We start from the raw sequence: 24,279 nt of genomic DNA, 5'->3' as shown, positions 1-24,279 counted from the left end.
TGTTTTTATCTTTCGGTTAAGATTTTTTGCCTTTATTAAATCTGCATGCAATATATGTAGAATTATCAACAGCTTAAAAGTTGTTTAAGTGCGGCTAAGCCTAAAGGGCTAAAAAGGGGCTTGTGCCCCGTTTTCAAGTCTCTGTTGTTATTTCAGATCTAGCAATAACTCGCTGTCAGTCTATCTGAAGTTTGGTTTTACTTCATAATACCTAAAAAAAATTGAACTTTACAAAGTAACTGTTTATAACGGGAAAAAAATCATAAAACCAAATTTTTTATTCACCATGTACTAATGGTGAATTTTGAACATATAAGAATATTATATTTTCTTCTCCGTAATTCAGTCGCGAATAAATGTACTTGAGACTTGAAATAAGAACTTAAGAACATGAGAACCTAAAACACTCAATACATTCAATATGAGAAAGGAAAATAATAGAAGTTAAAAACTTACTTAATTATACAGTACGTTCTAAATGAGAAAATAAAATAACAGTAATAAAAAACTTGCTAAAATATGTGATTCAAATCTTATTTATTGCAACAACTTAAACTATTATGGCACTTTATGACCTCTCTTTTCGACTTTCACCAGAGCATATCTGTGATTGTCGACATACACCGGTGTGGGTCCGAATATACAAGAATGTAGTACAATACTCAATCTTTCACCGACGCATTTAGTGAATGCTGATATTTTCCGGTGAAAGTCGACGTTCTCCAATTTCGGTCTTTCACGGTAACATGTATAATTCTAATGCTGTTATGGTTGGAATTCTAAAAGCGGTTAGAAAGGAAAAGCTACTTTAACTTCAATTAGAAACTCATTTTAGACATAAATTATTCTAAAAGTTTTATGTTCTTACTTATTCTACCATTAAATTAAACGAGAGATTTGTTTTGAAACATACGTGTGTTTGTTTGTGATATGCGCCACTGAACAGCAATTTTAACAGTGTTTGTGATATACCTTAGGATTTTTTAAATTAAAATCTCCAATTTTAATTACTTGAAGGTCGTGTGCAGCAGATTTTTATAATACGGTTCACAACAATACTAATTAGTTTCACTTTGTTGCCTCAAACTACTTGTTTCGAATGATTTCAGCTTTACTGGTATTCGCGCATCGATCCTAAAGATTTACCTTTTCATTAAATTTGGTTTTATGATTTTTTTCCCGTTATAAACAGTTACTTTGTAAAGTTCAATTTTTTTTAGGTATTATGAAGTAAAACCAAACTTCAGATAGACTGACAGCGAGTTATTGCTAGATCTGAAATAACAATCGAGACTTGAAAACGGGGCACAAGCCCCTTTTTAGCTTTTAGGCTTTTTAGCTTTTAGATTATTTTAAATTTTGTTAACGTTTTTATAGATCATTCGCGACTATTTTTTGAAAGTATTTTCTAAAGTTATCTTCCTTTTTTTGAGAAACTAAAGGCACGCGTCTGAGATAGATGTGTAAAACGTGATTTACTAATGGGAAGTACAGGTCTAAGTATTAGTGTTTGATGAAATACAGCATGTACACGACTTTCTGGTACAACCTTCATATGATTTACTCTTTCCTATTTAAATAACGGTTATTAATAATAGTTAATTATTATTTTGCCCATTAAATATTAAGCATTTAGAAAATATTTTATTTAGCCTAAAAGGAGTCATTTGTAGTTTATTTTTATTCATTAAGATTAGAAAATTTTCTGACTTTCATTGCGTGCAAATTTTATTACTAAGAAATCTGCTAAGTTCAATTACAGCAGACAGTTATTCACGAAAGTGCTTTCGCTGTATGTAAATGCATTAATCTAAAAGCTTCGTTAATCGTGATCTGGATTTTATGATACTGTAAGATTAGTCAGATAAACATACAGAATGTTCAATATATGAAACATAATATTTCACAGCAATAGAAAACATTACATGAACTTCATTTGTATAAGTTTATGTTACACTCGTTTCAATCCGAAATAAATGTCCCTAATGTTTGTTTAGGATTTGACCGAAATATCATTCATCACGAATTCCTTTCTCATTATAATAAACAGCCTACCTCTTTCTGGTGGCTAAGCATATATAGCAACTTCGAGGATTCCTACGCTTGAAGGAAATCTTGATGGATCCGTAGACTTCCTCCTACTTCCTAAAATACGGAATAAATCGCGATATGTATGAATGGTCTTCTAGTTTTCTGCTTCGCTTAACACAAAAGTTACTTCGGTATACTAAATTTAGAACTGCGAATCAGTTTGATTTCATCAAGAGTCTTTCTTCCCATATCCATACTTCAGATTTCATGGTTTTTCGTAAATATTAAATGAGATATAAGAATTTTCTGACATTTTCATAGATATGAATATTGACGTGATTATTCCTAAATATCTCTTCTAATACTGTCATATATTATTACATTATTTCTATAACACATATTTACACTTTATCACACAATTATTTTTTCCATTGCAACTAAAAAACAATTTTGCTCTTTGATAATACTATTATATTTCCAGTTTAACAACATACTGAATTGGAGATTACATTAAATTTAAAAGGGCTGAAATACTCCATAAACGTCCTTAATCAAAACTAACATTGTATACCTTCACTATTCTATATTTTTTATATTTATCTGTACTACGTGTTTCCAAATATTCGAAATGTTAAAGATGAAGGTGGGAAAATGAGATTTATATTAGAATATATAAATCTCATTATATATAAAAATAAAATAAAAACTATTGAGTTTAAATGTGTTTAATTCCTATCCTACAGTTCTAGGAGTTTCTTACTGAATAATACCTACTTTGATCTGTTTCCAACTCATACAATGTAAGGTTTTACTATGTGAAATTTCAGATAATTTTCTAAAGAGAAAGCATATAGTTTATTCTGTATTTGTCTCCGTCATTTGCTATAATTAATTTGCTTATAGTTTAAGAATTTATTTATTTATTTATTTAACCCGCGGGAAGGCGCGTGGGGTGTCATACCCCACCCCTCACAGCATACACAACTAGTTGCCTATGCAGATGACGTTGCGTTCCTAATCCAGGGTCGCACCAGAAACGAATTGGAACACAGAAGCACTCAAATATTACAAATATTCAGCTTCCTCTGTCAAGAACTCAAATTAACCATCTCCACTGCCAAATCAACCGCTCTTATCATTCCCAAGCCAGGCACCAACCCAAGCAGAAATCCATGTATTAAACTCCAACAGAAAAATCTAAAAATCGTCAAAGAGCTCAAGTATATAGGCTTAATATGGGACAAAGGTCTTACATGGATCCCACATCTACAGCAACTCAAAATTAAGACACAAGCCATTGCACGCAAGGCCCGTCAATTTCAAGGCATAAATTGGGGACGAAACCCATACATTAACAAGATTTTGTACACGACAGTGATTGAACCCATAGTCCTGTACGCTGCCGCAATATGGGCGACGTCGATGCAAAACCGGAAACGTAAACAACTACAGACCATCCAAAGACCTTTCGCACTAATGATGTGCAAAGGTTTTCGCACCACAGCCACGTCTGCGGCCATCATCCTTGCAGGCATAGCGCGACTATATCTTAGAGCCGAGCAAGAAGCTACAATAACCAGAGACCTGCAACTACGCAAAGACGCCACCTTCCACAATACAACCCACAGTCCAACCTTATATGAAAACCCTCGCCCCACCCAACGCCCAAACCCAGGCATTCAAGGAAGAAATTCCGCATCACCATAGACAACACTAGCAATTCTAGTATTCCCAACGCTACCGTACGTCTACTACACCGATGGATCCAAGATTGAAGACGGAGTTGGTAGCGCCTACATTTGCTACCACCAAAATAATGAACATACCAGTTGGAAGGCAGCACTGCGGCACTTCAATAGTGTGTTCCAGGCAGAAGCCTTGGCCATCCTCAACGCCACCAACGACATACTAAATAACGGCTACCACCAAGCATGCATCTGCACAGACAGCCAATCTTCACTCCTGGCAATTCAAAACTTAAGCCACACATCCCCAATTATGTCCGAAATCCAAAAGCTACTCTCTGTAAACCACCAGCAACGCATTCACCTCACCTGGGTCAAGGCGCATGCTGGTCTAGTTGGAAACGAGGCAGCAGGCACCCTAGCCAAAGAAACCGCCATCAGTTCTGAAGTTCAGCAAATCCGTATATCCGTGCACCACCATCGCATCTAAAGAGGCTTCTCAAAGAAGACCTACTTGAAATATGGCAAGAGGAATGGAACGCGTGTGACACCGTACGGCGGACCTACAATCTCCTACCCAAAGTTTCTCTATCACGCCGCATAGCTATACCCCAACTCACCCTATTCATAACGGGACATGGCCCCTATCCAGCGTATTATTATAGGCACAACATCTCCACTACAGATGCTTGCGTGTGCGGCCAACTTGGATCACCAGAACACTATATCTACTCTTGCCCACTCACAGCAAACAACCACATTAAGCATCCCACTCCTCCTACAGACGCCTTTCAACGGTTCATTATTAAAAACAAACCTGCAATCAATAAAATCTGTAAGGTCATTGACCAGCTCGCCGCTATGGGCCAAGATACATTCGACGCTGCATAATCCCACAACGTCCGCCACTAACAGAAGTCAACATGAACATCACCCTGTGCTGCTAACATGTAACCGCGCTCGGCATGCTCATACACTCAGCAACCTATGCGCTCCACAAATATATATTCGCCGGACCTCTACGTGTCCCCCATATCAATGTCCAGCAATCACATGTTATTCCCATCTTATGGCCCCTCGTCTGTAAACACACCCCACAATGTACAATATATGTGATCAATGAGGCCAAATATGTATCTGACATGTGGTATATGTGTATTATTATTTTTTAAGTGTGTTTTATTTGTCATAATTCTTCAGTGTTAATGAAGTGTATCCCTCCCCCCCTTTTTTCCCCTCTGCGTGTGTGTTTTCTGTACATTTTCATGTTTTTGTGCTTTCATACATTTAGTACCTAGCTCTGAGCCCCTCACCTGTAAAGTCTCATACCTGTAATTATGTAATTAGTCAAGCAATGTTAATAAGTCGTCCCTGTTTGGCCATGTAAACTCCTGCACCCTTAATAAGCTCCCGGTGTGGACTCTTGAGGCCACAGGGAGTTGTTGCCATTAGATAGTAGAAGGCGAGGGACATATGCCTGTTTATCTCTGGTAGCCACCAGGCGTCCTCGTCTTCCGTCACCTAGCTACCCACCTACCTACCCCACCCCTACATAAAAGTGGAATATTCCTAACTTGTGAAATTGAAATTCTGTGCTGCATTCAGTAGCTGAGTTTCTAGTTGTGGTTGACTTTCAGAACAGCTTTCTCTTTGCCTGTGTGTTTCAGAAACAGATTTATCGGTATTTTGTAGAACTGGGGTATGACACACCCCACGCACCTGTCCGCGTAAGTGTTTTTCTGACCGAATATTTAGTTCAGAAATTTATTTCTGGAGTGTAACAGTAAATATTTATACTCGCAAGTGAATTTAAAGTACTTGACATTAAATTCTTGAAAATTTCTAACCACATTATCGTAAAAAGAATGACTCCTTATGAATTGCAGATGCAACGCCTGTGATATTTATTAGAAATATTTGAAAGCGATGAAGATTGCATTTCGGAAACTGAAGATGAAACTAGGAATATTTTCTACAGTTTTTTCGTTTCGAAAAAGATAAAACATTAATTTCTAATGTTCCTAAAAAATGAAAAACTGTTCTTATGCTTTCAACATTACATAACGATCATACTATAGATGATACTATTGGAGAAAATAAAACGTCAGGAATTATATGTTTTTATAATATGACTAAAGGAGCAGTGGATATGGGGTCAGCCAATTATTCAATTGCCAGTATAACAAGGAGGTGGTCAATGATAATTTTCTTTCCTGCACTGAATGTTGCTGTAATAAATGCTTGAATTATATTACATTCAACTGCTAATTCACCAACCAGAAACAGAAGTCTGATTTTGAAGAACTTAGCATTACAATTAATGAAATTGTAATGCTAATGTATTGAACAAAGATCAAAGATTAATACTTTACCAAGAAACTGACGTACTGCATACAAAACAAAAGCACGAAAAGTTTCGACGAAGAATTAAAACGGATACATAAAATTCGAAACAACTAAGTATGAAAGATGTGATAAATTGCCCTCGTGACAAAGACAAAAGAACGTGAATGCAATGTTTAAAATGTGAAAACATTCTGTGCCAAGAACACATGAATGTAGTATTTCGTTCAAAGTGTGAAGAAATAAAATAAGCATTGTTTATTAGAGATGCAATGAAATTTAGAGGCATAAAGTTTATTTTTTAACTATTTTCATTTATCTTAATTTTAACTCTAAGATTAGTTTGGAAATTAATTTTTTGAAACCCAATTATTATTCACGTATTTATAATACACGAGAACAAGAAAAACCGCTTAAAACTAAATAAAACTATTTTTATCGTATTTTAAATATTGGGGTATGTGATACCCCACGCGCCCACTCTTGTAACTTTTCTTGGTGCGACTTCCGCCGGGTTAATTAGTTTTGCTTCTCACAAAATATTCTGATTTTAGTTTAATGTTTGAAACTGTTGTTATCTCATGTTCTAACTGGATATCAGACTAACTGTGGAACAAAATTATTGCAAAAATATGCAGTATTTTTTTTTTTTTTTCATTTAAGGAAACAATTATGAAGGAAAAACATAAAAACAAATCTATAGAAATTTAAGAAGCAAAAGCATTATAATTTGCATAAAATTTAGTTCATACTGTGGACGATTAATGTAATGTTTATCACAAATATTTGAGAGAGGTTAAAATTAGTATAGTCAGCTGCGAGATTCAGGGAAGGACATTTCTTATTGGATCAACTGAGAATTCCATAACCGCGAATTAATTATTAGACATTAAGTTTGGAATAGGATTTCAAGAATTAAAATTTGATTACGGTGAATCCCTTCGGCGTTATACACGTCCGTAATACCTGGAAGTTGGAAAAGCTGTAATTCTTCCTATTACAGGAAATGGATGCCATCGCCAGAATATGAGTTCTCCATTTACATGGAATTCTCTTCTAGCAACGTTTCTGATTCATCATGATTTAAAATTACAATGAAAATGCGTCATAAACAATTACGTTTATCTATCAATAAACGCAATTTGCTCTCTTCAGAGGATATAAAATTAAATTTTGAATGACTAAAATGCTCTTTAGTAACATCGATCAATGAAGAATAGATTTAACATAGTTTCACAAAAAAACGAATAATTGACATTTTTGATTACACTACTAAATAGCGTCTGAGTTCACATCATCATAATTAATTTATTTTAATCGTATGTGGCAAAAGATGAGCAAAGAAAACACATATGTTATTAGTTAAATGAAATAGCCAGTAGGACAGCGTTAATTTTACAGTAATCTCATATTATTGCCCTGGCTTTTCATAAGATATTCCTGTATTTTTCTACAGTTTCTCAGACATTTCCTTTAACGCATTATTTTAAGAGCATTTGCAGAAAGACTTAGATGTGGAATAGTACTAATGAGCTGGTGTGCATATTTTCTTCGTTTATTATTTCAAAGATTTTATGAAATTAAGTTTTTTTGAAGGAGATGTACGTGAAAAATGAGCAATGCCCTCGCGGGCAGTCGAACCTGGACCTCTCGAATATGCGCCGAGTGTGCTACTGTTACACCACGAATGCTTGCTGAAAGGAGGGAGAGAATTTCGTTGTATACTTCCCCTTTTAAAGAGCGAAAGGTCTATTAGGGGACCAAATTGCCAGATCCCGGTGATAAAGCATTATTGGTCTCCTCCTTTTAGTTGAGGCACCACTGTAGAATTTTCAGGTTGTTTATGAAAAATTAGCAATATCGTCGCCAGGAATCGAACCAGGACCTCTCGAATACACCTAGAGTATGTCAGGATTACACCACCAAGGAGTGCTGGAAGGAGGGAGAAAATACCTTATAAGATTTTGGCGTGGCCTGTTATGACCATAAGACCAAATTGACTCGTTAGGTGGTACGGGCTGCGCCCACTTCTGTTACCTTATGAGTTTCTAAAGCATTTAAAGATTCATTCCTATCGCACTATCATTAATGTTTTTATTTTTATTCATGAAGCCATTTTCACGTGAAAAAAGGATTTTCTAATGCATAATATATCTACTAATTTTTAGTACATGTGTTCTTTCAATTCGCGTTACCGCTTCAAATGATAAATGAAAGTTAAATAACCACTAAAGCAATTTAAACAGATGACACAAAATTTACTTTAAATCTTGATTGATGTTTGTAATCTAACTGTAAAACAGAAATTACTAAAATTTACAATCAGGCAACTAGCATATTATTGTTCAATTGCATCTCTTTACAATAACAGCGTATAATTTAATTAGGCACCAATAAATGAACTTCGTTCTCATGTTTCATATATTTTGAAAGAACAAATTCAGCATTAAATTGAAGACAAAATGTCTCTCTACTTAGGCTCAGTAGTTAATCTCTAGTAAAGGAGCAGAGTTAATACACTTTCATTAACTTACGCTTCGGTCAGATCAGCAACAGGAGCTAGCTGAATTCTCTTTAAGACTTTCTTCTGTCAATCTTTCCTAAGACGAGCTATAGCAATAGTCTTTAGTAGAAGTGATTATTAAAAAAAAAGCCGATTGTTGACAGTGGTTATTGTCGTAAACAAGACTTTTAGATTCTACTAAAACATGCTGCTGTGCATCGTCTGTTAATACAGTTTCAGCAATCAAATTAGCAATTAATTACAAAGCTAAACAGGAAGTAACGGAGGATATGTCAAAAAATATAATTGTTCGTTAAAATGCAAGTAATAATATTTTTAAATATGCTAAACAGTTATCATGCGAAGAGGAGGAAGAAGACTTATATTAAAAATTGTGTTTAATTGCTTTTAAAACACTTATAACCTATCGCAATGTAAATCCAGTGAAATCTGTTTGCTTGGGTTTCTTATTAATACAGAAAACCTTTGCCGAATGAAAAAAAGGCAGTTACATCATTTATACACTCCACGCCATTCAAAATAGAGTTCTACAAAGTTAATGTCCTTTTTCTTCCCCTGCAGCTACGTTTAGTGCCGTTTGGTGGTATATGACCATCCTTTTTTTATTTGTCAATTTTTACTCGTCGTTGTCAGTTAACTTTTTGATTTCTCCTTTTTCCATATCTAAAACTCCTTCACCTTTTCCCTACAAATTGCTTTTGCACGAAAAATTTTTAAGTTCTTTTTGGATTTATTTTTCAGTCATTAGAAATCCTTTAATGTTTTTGAGAACTTCTGACAGAAATGAGGCCAACAAGCATTTAGTTTTGATAAATTTCTTTTTTCCCTTTCGAGTTGATGCAATGGCTTATGTTGATTACCTCCAAAAATCTATTAATGAATCGTGCTTTCCAGTGTCGTGCTTTGCAACCAAGGGATCTTAAATTGTGTGACATATTTAAGATCCCTTGAACCCTTGGTTGAATTAAGAAAGTGGTGTTAAATGGAAGAAATAAAGCCTCTGGTTTTGGGTATAAAGGTGTACGAACTTCAGGACCGTGTTGTAGAGTTTTACCAAGAATTAGATGAAATTTAAAGCTAAGTTTTTGCTGTTAGTTGTTTCATTTGACTAACGAATTTCATAATAATCATTGAAGATCGCTTTGGTTGCCTGCAAGCTTTACTGTTTCATTTTCATGCAAAAGGCAAATTGCTAAAACCATTCTCTGGAATGAACGAGGCGTTTCAGATCGTTAAATAAGTAGAAGCATGCATTTGAAATCCTGTGTTGCATATCCATGCTCACACACACAAAGAGAGAGAGAAAAGACAAGAAAACGTCAAAAGAGTCGTTTTTCCGAAATACTTTAAAAATCTAAGGAACCCTTTATGTCTTTGTGATGTAGGTTTGTTATCCTATTCACTTATTGAAATCATGTTCTGAAACTTAAATCTTCTCCTTAATGAGTTTAAAAAATCCGGTTTTGAAAGTCTGTTGCTTCTTTGTGTGCGAACCGGGTTCTTTTTGAAGGTTTCCATTATTCAAATTAAACACAGGCGTAAAGTTCTTAAGGCAATTTTTGCTTTCTTAAAAGTCAATTTTCTCTGACGTTCAGCCATCTTTATTTAAAGCGAAAAAAGAAAAATAAGTCTACAGCTCTGTTTTGAAAAGCAATACCATGCACAGATGAGCTTCTTTAGTTTACTTTGATTGTCAGTTTAAGCTAAGAATATTTTCACCATTTTTTTCCAGCTGAAACATACTTCTTGAAACTTATACAACATCTCCCGAAGTATCTCATGAAGCTCTAGACTCGTCTTTTCTTATTCTTGATTCATTTATAGCTAGCTATATTGCAAGCAAAGAAACACATCAACCGTTTTCAGAAATTATCTAAATTTCAAGTACCTGATTTTATGTTAAAACTTAGCGACATTTTGCTGTTTAATCACCTCTTTTACCACATCTGTTATCCTTCTTAAACTTCCTAATGGATTTTTGAAATAAAAAGAAATAGAAATGAAAAGCGGAAGAAGAGAACATAGATAAATACCTGATTGCAGCTCTGCGAAAGTGAATAAAATGCTCACAGCTCAACTAGCGAGCAGTGCCAAGCAGGGTTCCAAGTACTACCGGAAAATAAATAAATAAATAAATAAATAAATAAATAAAACATAACTATAGCGGAATTTCTCATACGCAGTCTCACGCGCTGGAGATAAAAATGTTGTTTCTTCCGTACAGTGTTGCCATTGCTCGCTTGGAAATCGTTGATTTTCTTAATAAAAACTCATAAATGCTTTACAAAATATAAAATAGATAATAAAGCAAATTCTAAATTTGGGCTTCCAAATGCCCATATTCTGGTGGAGACTTATGTTGTTCAAAATTTGATGGCTCTACGTACCATTGTTTTGTCACAATGCGAGAAACATGCATGCATTTATGCAGATTCATTATTTAATTTCTTTTAATATAATACAGGTCTCCAATATTTGGTGGCGACAATTTAAAAAGTGATTCGCCGTTTATAGTGAATCAACGCAAAATGCCAAATTGAAATAAATAGCCCTTCTGGCTAAATTGTCCCTATGGGCTTAAAAAGGCAGCTATGGAAACGTGAGTGTACTCTGCAACGTACCGCATTGTGAATGAATGATAACATGTATTCCGTATTTCCGGAGTCATTCTGACTAGAGGGCGCTGCGTTCGTCCTAATAGTCAGTGGCAGGCAGGATACTAAAGGTGTAAGACGTGGAAGGCAGAGATGCCTAATAATATATCTCTAATTGATTGAAATTTTCGTATAGTTTTCTTGTAAACAAATGTTGTTATTGTTAACAAAACCTCTTATTATCTCTTGGATGCACCTTTAGTCTCACAGAACCATTAGATGCAAAATTGGTGCATCTTGTCCGTGAATGTGGAATACCGGAAGTAATTAGTCATCATTACTGGATTATATTTCTGAGAAGTTTGGATACTTTACGCACGCTTTTGGATACGTAGCATTGCATACTGGACTGTGGAGGTAAGACCTTTTGAACTCACATATTCGGAGTTAATATGGATAAACTTTCGAAAATAACTGAAAAAAGAAGTAACGTTCGCGCTAGTGTCACTAAACTAGTTAAAAGAGTGCAGAAGCTTGATGAAGCCGTCGAAGACGTAAGTTCATTATCAGAACTACTGGAACTATTAGAAACGAAAGAGCAGATCCTGAAAAGCCATGATTTACAGGTGGAAGCACTCATAGACGATCCGGAAAAATTTAAAGGTGAATTAAAAGCTTCGGAGGAATACGATGACAAAATATTGTTAGCTAAGATGGTAAAATCCTAGTATACGGTGCGGCCTTGGCGCGATTTTTAAAATTGTAGCCAACACCAAAATGATGCGTTTACGTTTGTCGCCAAATTTTTGGCAACCTCAAAGTAAAGCGTCACTACAAGTTTGAGTTGGCAAAAAAAGTAAACAAAATGATAATCATAATATAATAAGCATACGGTGAGACACAAGAAAAAAAGCAAGCATTTAGAAATCGAAAATAATTTTTAGCAGACTTTATAACAAATAAAAATATAATTTTGAACATGCATCGCAACAAATACAAAACATTCACATATCAAATATAATAAATTAAATACCATGACTCAGTGTCACATATGTTTTAGGGTCTATATCATAACTCAAATGCCATGGCCCTCAAACTCGGGCGGCGGATATATTGCTTTTATAGATAATATAAAGTCTTTCATTTTTTCGGATGACGATTTATTATTTTTCAGGCGCCGCCACATATATTCAACGAAATAAGAGTCAAACTCTTCGCTTACCTTTTTCGTCCCCTTCATCCCACGCTTAACAGCACTCCAAGTTCCTTCCAAATCCTAGTATACGGCGCGGCCATGGCGCGATTTTTAAAATTCGGCATCAATCCGGCATCTACTGCCCATTGAATTACAGCAAGCTTTCCTTCCAGTTCTAACTTCAAAAAAAAATTTCGTGTTTAAATATTCGCAATTCATAGCACTGCACATCATAATCGAAAAGTACCGTTATCCAACTGTAGAACAAAATACGTTAGCAAATAGAACTGTAGAACAAAATACGTTAGCAAATCGAACTGTAGAATAAAAGACGTTATCAAACCAAAATCATATTCAGTATCTGACCAAAAACTGATTAATTAAAAATTATTAACCAATCAGGAACTCGGCGGAACCACTACTGTTATTTTAAAAAATACAAAAAATAAAAGATAAATAAATTTTACCTGAACATAACGTTATCCTTTCTCATTCAGTTCAGCCGAAGACCGAAGATTAACAGAACTTCAAACAATGGTTTGAAATAATTCTTCTCTTCCATCTGCACCAATCAAAACTTCTCAATTTAAAATATTTAATGAGCATGCGCGAAAATGCTCCCAAATGCACTCTCCTCCAGAGCGTCCAAAATTGGCTTGGTTACCACAACTGGCGCGCTTATTAGTCTCTTAAACCCGAATTTCGCCAACTCTCATGTGCACCGTATACTAGGATTAAACTAAAAAGCAAAATTAAAGAATTAGCAGCAGAAAATGTTCAGCGGACTTCTTCAGTTCTTAACACATCTAATGTTTCGGAAAACACTGTTACGGCTTTAAAATTACCAAAGTTAGAAATTTCGCGATTCTATGGTGATTCTGGCAAATTTATGGAATTCTTAAACTGTTTTGATAGCGCAATCGGATCAAACAATTCACTTACGAAAATTGAAAAATTCCAATATTTAAAATCTCTTCTTTCTGGTCCTGCATATAACGTTGTTGCGGGTTTTGAATTAAATGAGAAAAACTATGACTCATGTCTTGAGCTTTTAAAACAAAGATATGGTAGAACTGATTCTATTATAAATTCTTACATGACTAAATTATTAAGCTTAGAACCCGTGAGAAGTTCGTCTAATGTTAAGGGTTTGCGTAAATTATACGATGAAATATAAGTTAATATAAGAAATTTGCGTTCATTAAATGTAACGGAAGGTTCATATGGGCATTTATTGAATCCAGTATTATTGAAGTTGCTACCACAAGATTTGGTGTTAGATTTTCACCGGAAACGAAACAGGGAAGTGAATTGTGAGGTTTCGGAAATTATTACGTTTTTGAGGAATGAAGTCGAATCTAGGGAAATTGCCGAAACTGTGATGAGCCCCCTAAAAAGTTACGAAACGAAACGATCCTTTTCCCAAAATTATCAAAGTGGTCAAACTTATCAGAAAAACTATTCAAAGCCTAAAAATATATCAACCGCTTCAGCGTTAAATACACAAATAAAAAATGTTTGTTTATTCTGTGACGGTCATCACGATTCCGTAAGTTGTAAAAAATTGGATGTAGAACAAAAAATAAATAAGCTTAGGACTGAAGCTAGATGCTGGTGTTGTTTCCAGAAATATCACGTGTCTCGTGTATGCAGGGCAAAAATATCGTGTAAAAATTGTTTAAGCAATTTTCATCATGAGTCTGTGTGTAGAAAAAATAAACCCGTTAATGTTAAGACGAGAGGTTGTGAGAAGCAATTGGAAAGTGAAACTGTTTTGAATGACTCACAATCTAAATCTAATAAAAACGCCGAGAATATTTCTGTGTCTCATAGTAATATATGTACCAAAAATAAGCCCTTTTTACAAACATGTACAGTTTTAGCTTGTTCGGATAAAAATTCAGTCTTAACTAATGTTATTTTAGACAATGGTAGTCATCGAAGTTTTATTTCATCTCGATTAGTTAAAGAATTAAAATTAAAGCCAATACGCTACGAAAGAATAGCTATTTTTGCTTTCGGAGACAAAATAGGACGTGAGAAGGAATACGGTATCATTTCATTGACGTTGCGCAATAGGGATCAAAGTTCGAAATCGTACGAGTTAGAAGCTGTCATAACGGATTATATATCTAATTTGTCCTTGAAAATTCCTGATGTATCTATTCGCAATGCGTTGAAGGAAAGAGGTTTACCTTTGGCTGATTCATTTTCTGGCGACTGTCAGACGGAAATACTTATCGGATGCGATTCATTATGGGATATTGTTTATGACGAGAGAGTAAAGTTAAATGAAAACATTACTGCGATAAATTCTTGTTTCGGTTGGTTACTAGCGGCAGTGGAAGGAAGTAATAAATTAACTAATAATTATGAAAATGTATGCTTAGTCATGGACTCGTCTTCAATTTTGTGCGATTTGAAAAAATTTTGGGAAATAGAAGAATTTCAGTCAGACAAACAAAACTTTTCTGAATGGGACAATCAGTTGATTGAAAAATTTGAAAATTCTCTGGAATTTAATGGGGAAAGGTACGTTTGTAGATTGATGTGGAAGGAAAACTTGGGACCTGCAGTTGGGTTGAATTCTAATTATGAGGTTGCGAAAAAGCGTTTTGATTCGTTAAAGCACAAACTAAACAAAAATCAAGAAATTTATGACCAGTATAAACAAATTATATCGGATCAGTTAGAATGTCAGATTGTGGGAAAATGTGTTAATGAAGATAAAAATTCAGGATATTATATGCCCCACAGAGCGGTAATTAGGGATGACAAGGAAACAACTCGAGTTAGAATTGTTTATGACTGTAGCAGTAAGGCTAATGAAAATAATAAATCTCTTAATGAGTCTCTAGAATCAGGAGTAAATCTTTATGCAAATTTATTGGACATAATTCTTAAATTTCGAGAATATCAAGTTGCATTTTGCGGAGATTTAGAGAAAGCTTTTTTTATGATAGAGATTGCGGAGGAAGATAGAAAATACCTTAAATTTTTGTGGTTTCCCGAAGAGGTAGGTGATTCAACCAAAACTCTTTATTTAAATCGTCTCCCATTCGGTTTAACTACTTCGCCATTTTCCTTGGCTTGCGTTTTGAAATTTCACATTAAGAAATTTAAGGAACATCATCCAAAATGCTATGACATGTTAAAATCTTTTCCTTATGTTGATGATCTCTGCTATGGAGCCAATACCGTTCAACATGCTTATTATTTGACGTCTACGGCAATAGAGGTATTAAAAGCAGCGGGATTTCATTTGAGGAAATTAAAAACTAATTGTCCGGAATTGTATAAACTTTGGAATGAAAACGGATATGAGGAAAATACTGACTTCGGGCAAGGAACAGGTTTCTTGGGATTGAAGTGGGATCCGATTGAGGATAAAATTAAATTAGATTTAAGAGATGTTAGGGATTCCATTGATGCTAGAATCACCAAGCGTCACGTTTTGAGAGTTATTTCAAAGATATTTGATCCGTGTGGACTGATTAGTTCCTTTGTAATCACTGTGAAAATTCTTCTGCAAGAGATGTGGGAACGTGGTCTACAGTGGGATGAAGATTTGTTAAGTGACCTACAAAATAAATGGAGAACCTGGTGTTCTGAACTTTGTGAACTTGAATCAGTATCTATTGAAAGAAGGTTTTTTGAAAGTGTAGAAATAAGTGAAGTTTCTCTTCATGTGTTTTGTGACGCCATTCCCAAGGCATATGGGGCTGTTTCGTTCCTAAGGTACGTGAATTACAATGGCCAAATCAAAGTGAGCTTTATAATGTCAAAAAGTAAATTTGCTCCTTTAAAAACTTTGACTCTTGCAAGATTAGAGTTAATGGCAGCTCTCCTCGCTGCACGTTTAGGAAATTATTTACAAGGTCTATTTCCTAATTTCGCGAAACAAATTTTCTTTTGGAGTGACTCTCAAATCGTCCTTCATTGGTTGAAAGGATCTTCTAAACAATGTCGCCAAAAGAGTAGCTCAAGTGCAGTCGCTGACTCTACTAGAGTGTTGGAACCATTGCAGTGGCTCCGACAATCCCGCAGACCTTACTACTAGAGGAGAATCGGCTAGGAGGATTCTTACAAGTTCTCTGTGGTGGTCAGGCTCTGTTTGGTTGTCTAAACCACTTTACTCGTGGCCTCTTCAAGAATCGCTACAACATTTTAATGACATCTGTGATGAACGCGTTATAGTGAAAGAGCGACGGACTGCACTGGTTAATTCCATAGTAACCAGTTCAGCTAATGGAAACTTACCTATGTCGTCCTTACTGGACGTTAATGACTTCAGCGAATTAAGCAGATTACTGCTTGTTACTGCTTGGATTAAAAGGTTTATGCACAATTCTAAACCTAATTCTACAAAATTAAATGGACCTATATGTGCTCCAGAACTCGAGCAAGCTTTGCGTTTTTGGATCAAAGCTACTCAATTCAAACATTATAGTACAGAAGTTACTCAACTTCTTTCTAAAGGAACTATCGATAAGAATTCACGCATATTTAATTTGAATCCTGAACTTGATGATAATAACTTACTTTGTTTAAAGGGACGTCTACAGTTTTCATGTAACGATATGCGAGCTAAACATCCTTGGCTTCTTCCATCTAATGATAAGTTTGTGAAACTACTTATATGTGATTCTCATACTAAAATGTGCCATTTAGGTGTTGATGCAACTTTAACACATTTACGAGAACAATTCTGGATTGTTAAAGGTCGTCAATTTGTGAAAAAAGTGTTAAATAACTGTCTGATTTGTAGACGATTCAGAGTGAAATCTGGAATGCAGGTTGTTGCCCCTTTACCGCCTGATAGAATTCAAGAGCGTCCACCATGTGGTGTGGATTTTGCCGGACCATTTTTTGTTCGTGATTTTAATTCAAAGTGTTATTTACTTATATTCAGCTGTGCGGTAACAAGAGCTATCCACTTAGAAGTAGTTCTTAACATAAGTGCTGATTCTTTTTTGTTAGGATTCCGACGATTTGTTTCTCGTCGAGGATTATGTTCCACTATATATTCTGATAATGCCAAAGCTTTTAAAAAAGCAAATAGTGAATTGAAAAAATGGTGGAATCAGATAGATAATGATCAAGTTAAAAATTTGTTTGCTTCTAAAGGTATAGTTTGGAATTTTATAGTTGAAAAAGTCCATGGTGGGGAGGTTTCTGGGAGAGACAGATACGGACGGTTAAAACCTGCTTAAAGAAAATTGTTGGACGATCCTCTCTCTCTTTGAAGGAATTGGAAATGTTTTTTCGGAAATTGAAGCTCTGGTTAATTCCAGGCCTATCACGTATCTGTACAACGAACCCTCAGAACGCTCTCCACTCACCCCACCTCATTTTCTTATTGGTAAAAGATTGGTGTCTTTACCTGTAATAAAACATAAAAATGAAAATTTAAATGTTAAAAGGAATTCTTTGGTAAAGAAATATAAATATCAGCAAACACTTTTGAATCACTTCTGGAACAGGTGGAGAAAGGAATATTTACTTAATCTAAGATCAGCTTATATTTCTCCACAACCAGGTAAAATAGTTTCATTTAAAGTGAATGATGTTGTTTTGATTAATGATGAGCGTTATCCCAGAAATATGTGGATGATGGAAAAATTTCAGAGCCATATCCAGGAAGAGATGGAAAAGTTCGTTCTCTTCTTATTCAGACTCCTAAAAGACAAATAAGACGCTCAGTACAACTTGTGTATAATTTGGAAATTAATCCTTAATTGTGTTAGTTTAATTGAGTTGCAACCTGTTAATGTTCTATCTGTGTATTAATGATAGTTTAATTGTGCTTATATTTTAATGCTTGATATTTGAACAATTTTCTTTGGAAGTTAAAGTGTAATTTGTTTTTGTATGTTAAGTCACTGAATAATTTTGAAGCTTTGTATTTGATATAATATGCTATTTATATTTTTGTTCTTGTAATTTTAAATGGTTCCTGAATGTAAATTTAGTTGAAATTCAATGGTAAGTGAACTCAAGTGAGTTCAGGTGGGGAGTATTACGTATTTCCGGAGTCATTCTGACTAGAGGGCGCTGCGTTCGTCCTAATAGTCAGTGGCAGGCAGGATACTAAAGGTGTAAGACGTGGAAGGCAGAAATGCCTAATAATATATCTCTAATTGATTGATTGAAATTTTCGTATATTTTCTTGTAAATAAATGTTGTTATTGTTAACAAAACCTCTTATTATCTCTTGGATGCACCTTTAGTCTCACAGAACCATTAGATGCAAAAACATGTAAGCGCAAAATCAGTTTTCTCAAAAATCTGAGCTCGGCAGTGGTGTTTATAAAGTAAAATATAATTAAACCTAAAGTAAAACTTAAATAACATTTCTTAAAGGTATTTTTTAAATACTATAAATAAATCATCTTATTGCAATAAACTGAGTTAGGGTACATACCTGCTAACTTCTTCTGTTGCAGTCTGTCAGTAGTATCTTCAATAACTATAAAGCATTTTTGTAAATGTAATCTCTATAGTCCTTTTTTTTAAATAGGTACCTTAATTTAAGGATAATATAATATATTAATTTGAAATTAATATATTAAGATGTATAAAGTTTAAACTGATAATTAAAGTATTATTAAATTATGCTGACATGCACTGATTCGAAAGAAATGTCGGAATTAATGGAATCATAAAGATAAATAAACTGCTTTGGCATTAACCCTTGAAAGATCGACTCCTTTGTTAATCTGTATGGTTAAAATACTGAACCTCCTCCCTCGTCTATTACCAGGTGCCGTCCGTTTCTTCCCCTCCCCGTCCATTAGCGCACAAAGAAGTTTGAGATTTCAAATGGCATCATCCCTACTTCTTAACAAAGAAACTTTCATTAGCCTTTTAAGAGAAGCTGTCTGGAATATACCGATACAACGCATTTGGGGAACTGAACCTGCTACTGCATACCTTAGGTGGAGGGAAGAAAACAACATCATATTCTCGGTAGTTTCGGGCGGTTGTGTTCGTTTGAAAGAAAGGGTGTATGGGACGTTTTTTACCGCCAAAAGGTTAATCTAACATTAATTTCTTTTACGTTTTCATCAGTGTGGTTAAGCCAATACATTTAAAGAGAAAATAGGAAAGTAATTGTGTAAACAGTAGTTATAATGATAATCTTACGAAACCGAAAAAAATAATAGTGTAAACAGTTTAAGAATATGAAGAATCATCCAGAGTGTTGTATGATAACCGCCCAGTCTTCCATATTGTAGCATGCTGCATCTTGCTCAGAAAAGTCATGAGGTCATTTATTCAGGATTAGTTACGACTTTCTATAAAAAGTAGTTACGTCAAGAAAGGCTAGGTCTTTTCTATGGAAATGGAATGGAAATTTAAATTCTTGATTTGACTATCCCCTTTAATTTTAGTTATTTTCTATCAATAGTAAAATGTGTTTAAATGCAGGCGCTTAGGTATAGTACAGTACAGTTTGCATTTCATGTTTCCAAATAAATACTGTATGATGAAATGTTGCAGTTTCAGTATGATCTTTAGGAAAATGAAGGAGACAAGTAGCAAGTTTTTAACCTTCCAGCACGCGCGCTAGACAATTTTAAATGAGCACGCGCGCGTCGTATTTCTTACGACATCCGTTATTTTATCGTTTTTGGCACGAAAAACGACAGTAATGAGTGAATATTGATAATAAATTTGTTAAGAAATAAAATATTAATCTTATTATTGCAAAATACAAATCATATCACATTCAAATATAAGTAAATTGTTTTTAAGTTCTTATGTTAGTGAAATGGAAATGCAATGATGTATTTCGTTATAGAAAATTTTAAATTTATTATTTAATTATTATATTTTAAAATTGTAATATTTAAAAATATTGCAATAAAAAAGGAAAACACCTTGGTAGGAAAAAAATAGATTTAGCATTACTTACTTCTGCAAGGGAATTTACTTCTTACTATTCACAAAAACGCCTTTTAAACTAACTTTAATGTTTTTATTTATTTCTAAAAAATATAAATAAAAGAAAATAAGGAATGGAAAGAAAATAAGGAATAGAAATCGCTATTGTTCTCCCATCCAAAGGTTTCCTTGTCTTCCTTTTCTTCATCAGATAATTCTTGAAGAAACCGAGCAAAATCAGCTGGTTGCACATATTATTTTGCCATGAAAACCGATATAAAATTTACAGAGCCAAATGTATTCAAATTAAAATAATACACGGCAATTAATAACACAAAATTACAAAATATTTGACAACAATAGATTTTCCGAATTTTAAAACACGACCACGCGCGTGTCGTAAATTTTACAAAAAAGCTGCCACGTAGCACAAAAGCCCAGTTAAAAAAAAGTCAAATGACTTCCTGTTGGCATATTCCATGATGTGGGGAAGGGTAGAAAGGAGGAATAGAAATGACTTTCAGACGTCTGAGTTTCGATATGCGAAAAACGTGCATTAAAAACTGAATTTGTCTTAAATTTTGTCCATACGCGCGTGCTGGAAGGTTAAAGCACCAAACTTGGTAAAGATTATTATTGTAAGGAAATATAATATAACTGATAGTAAAATGTTTTGTTTTTGGTAAAAATTAACAATTATAATTTGAGTCATATTTTGTACAGTTAATCAACATATTATAGATCATATTTTATTACAAATAACATAATAATTTTTAGCAACTTCCATATTTCGTATGTTTGCATATATTGTATAAATTGGTTACTTTCTAATTTATGCAATAAGAAATCTGACTTTAACACAAGTGGAGTGGCAGTTGTAAAAGAGAAATTATACTTTTGTAATTTATGATGTTTCTGTTTTTAAGAATAATTAACAATTCATTAACAATTCATCAAAGTGCGTAAGTTTACTTGGTCTGTAATTATATTCCTAATAAAAGGAGGTCTTTCTCCCTCAGGTGTTATTTAATTGAATGCTTCCGTATTTTTAGTTATTTTAGTTTTTTAACATATTTAAGAATAGTTGTTAGCCTAAAATGATTACTTACTGACTCTTAATTGATTTTCTGTTCTCTACTTATCTGTGCATTCATTCAATTTTTTAAGCTCTTTAAGCTATTATTATTAATATTTTTTAAACTCTTTAAGCCTTCTTTAGTTAAAGAGATTTTATTTCCGAAGAATTCGTGATTAAATTACAATGGAAATTTTAATATAAGAAAATACTTTTGTGTGAAGTGATTTGTTATACACAACCATAAAAATGAAAGTGAAAAAAGAAAAAAAAATGTGTAATGATAAGAAAGATATTTTTGTGCAAAATTGTTAACAAAAAAGTGCATTTACATGATTAGTTCGGTATTGTATCATTTACTCCTAATTTTTTTTTCATGCACTGTAGGCTTGGAAGCCTTCTCTTATCCGTTTCCGTAGAAATAAGTGGTGCTGAACCTTTAGCTTTCTGTCATGGTTCCTCTGGGTGATTCAGAGGCATGGAATTTTGTTTACTAAGCATTTCTAACTAGATACGATTGTAATGGATGTACGTGACTTCATGCGCATTACAGTTTATTGATGTTTTGTCTGTAAAATCAATAGGAATCGTAGGTTTTATGTCTTTGTTCAGCCGATGCTTCGCCAGTTCTGGCAACGAGTGATGGCAGTCCTCTGGTTACCATTATTTATGGAGGGGATGTTTTGGAGTTAGCTTAAACATCTGGGGGCTGGATTCGTTTCCAAATACCGTTTACTCAGAAGCTTATCCAATTAAGAAGAAGATAGCACACAGGAGTCAAGAAATGGTGCGGAGGTAAGCGATACTGACAATGGAGCCTGGTGTGCAAATGGTAGCCTTTAGACGGCTTTGGAAACAGTAACAGTACCTAAGATCACCACTTTCCTATATTCTACTGCGTCTAGTTTTTCGCTTCTTCTTATAAATTCTCTTCGCAATCTACCTTGCACTTCTTCTTCCTTCTTGCAGTGCTATAAGCCACATCTTCCACTGATGTCGAAGTAGTTGCTTTCCTCTCTCTGAAAGACCTCACGTCAATTGAACCGGTTTGTTCCGATCTACGAATCAGCTTCCACAGACCCTTAATATACATCCCAGAAAGTTACGTCTTATACCCTTTAAAGTCCGGAATTTCTTCACAGCAACTGACTCGTAGTCACCGTGTTTGTCAAAGCGCTTCATAAGCAGAGCCTAAACCTTAAGTCACTGAATCATGACGAGGATCTCAGACGCAGAATAATGGGAACTGCATATAACTGTGTATTTGTTTTAATTTATAATAAAAGCGCGAGATAATCCGTATAATATGCATTGCGCATGCGTCTTTTAATTAAACAAGCGTGTTAAGACGAGTACAGTGCCGTCTATTGTTAAAATTTTAAACTCTTTGTATCTTTCGTCAAATAAATCTCCATTGTTTCATTTTATATTCAGGTTATTCTGACCAGTTGTTCCTTTTTTTCAAACCTTTTGAAAGTAGAACTTTAAATATCCTGTGTATGATATTACCAATCAGTACCCCATATCAATTAATATATTCTAAAAGCTAAAATTAGAATGCTCGAATTTTGAAAGTCGCGATTGATTAATGAGAATTAATTTTAAAACAAAAGTATTTGAGAAATAGAAATAGAATAACAATAGCATTACTGATTTATTTTGTACGAAAACAATTACACATTTAAAGTAGACAGCAGAAAATAAAAGGACACATTAAAAAATTAAAAATAAAAAACTGCATTTTGAAAACTTCACATTACAGTCCAATACGGTTTACACATAAAAGTTAAAAAAAAATTAAAACGTTATAAAATGTAAAAAAATTAATGATTTTAAAATTTCTAATATTTGTAATAAAACACGCGATTTTTATATATTTTGTTAAATTTTCCTAGGCAAATTCTTATTTAATTCTTAAGGAAACTAAGCGATTAACCTGTTACTTAAGAATAAATTCTTCAGCAATTTGAGATTTCAAGATTTAGAATTTAAACAATTATATATGCATATATTTGGCACTTAAAATACATATTTGACAAATTTCACATTTAATATATATATATCACATACACATATTTGCACACATAAATCTCTCTCGATGATATATATATATATATATATTTAAAATTCTGTATGTTTCTATAATAGCAAATTTACTAACAGAAAACACAAAACATTCCAAAAATATTTAAATTAAAACTGAAATAAAAGTAAATTAATGTAAAATCAAATCAAATCGAGCAATGTTAACCCTTTGCGCGGCCAGGGCTTTCGCTAAGAAAGCACAGATTTCCCAAAACTACTATGAGAACAAATTAGCTTTTTCATTTTAATGTAAAAACTCTCCCAGTATTTCATACCTGGATTTGTTTTCTTTTGATATATTGTCTTAATTTCGTTGACATATTTTAATATGCACGTATATATACGTTCTTACAGATATCACAATAAATATTCTAGGCCGTATATACGGCCTTCGTTGGTCTTTTTCAAGGAGCAGCCAAAAGAATTTTCAACCCAGCAACTTTTCTGAATTGGATCTTTCGAACAATAAAACTAATTTAAGAAAATTAAATCTAAAATTATTAATTTAAAATAATTAAAATTAAGTTAATGAGGAAAAATTCAGATGAAATAAAATGTTTTTAAGAAGCTTTGATAGCATTTGAATTTATTCATGAAGATATAAACTGCTCGAATTTAGCTATACAATATGAAAAAAAAAAAAAAAAAAAAAAAAAAAAAAACACGAGTCAATTTTTTAAACGATTAAAAAAAGCTAAAGATTTACTAAGAGATTTAAGATTAATATCAGTATAATATTTAAAAAATATTTTGTAATGAGATTCAAGAGAGTTTTTTAATTTTAAATCTAGAAATTTTTTAAACACTAGTAATTTGTAAAAATTATCAAGGAAAAAATAAGCATAGATTCTAAAAACAAT

This window comes from Stegodyphus dumicola, chromosome 3, assembly GCF_044657685.1.
Source record: "Stegodyphus dumicola isolate Sdum_Otavi_A_Nest chromosome 3, ASM4465768v1".
Classification (NCBI taxonomy): domain Eukaryota; kingdom Metazoa; phylum Arthropoda; class Arachnida; order Araneae; family Eresidae; genus Stegodyphus; species Stegodyphus dumicola.
The sequence above is the reverse complement of the archived record's forward strand: the minus strand, read 5'-3'. Positions refer to the sequence as shown.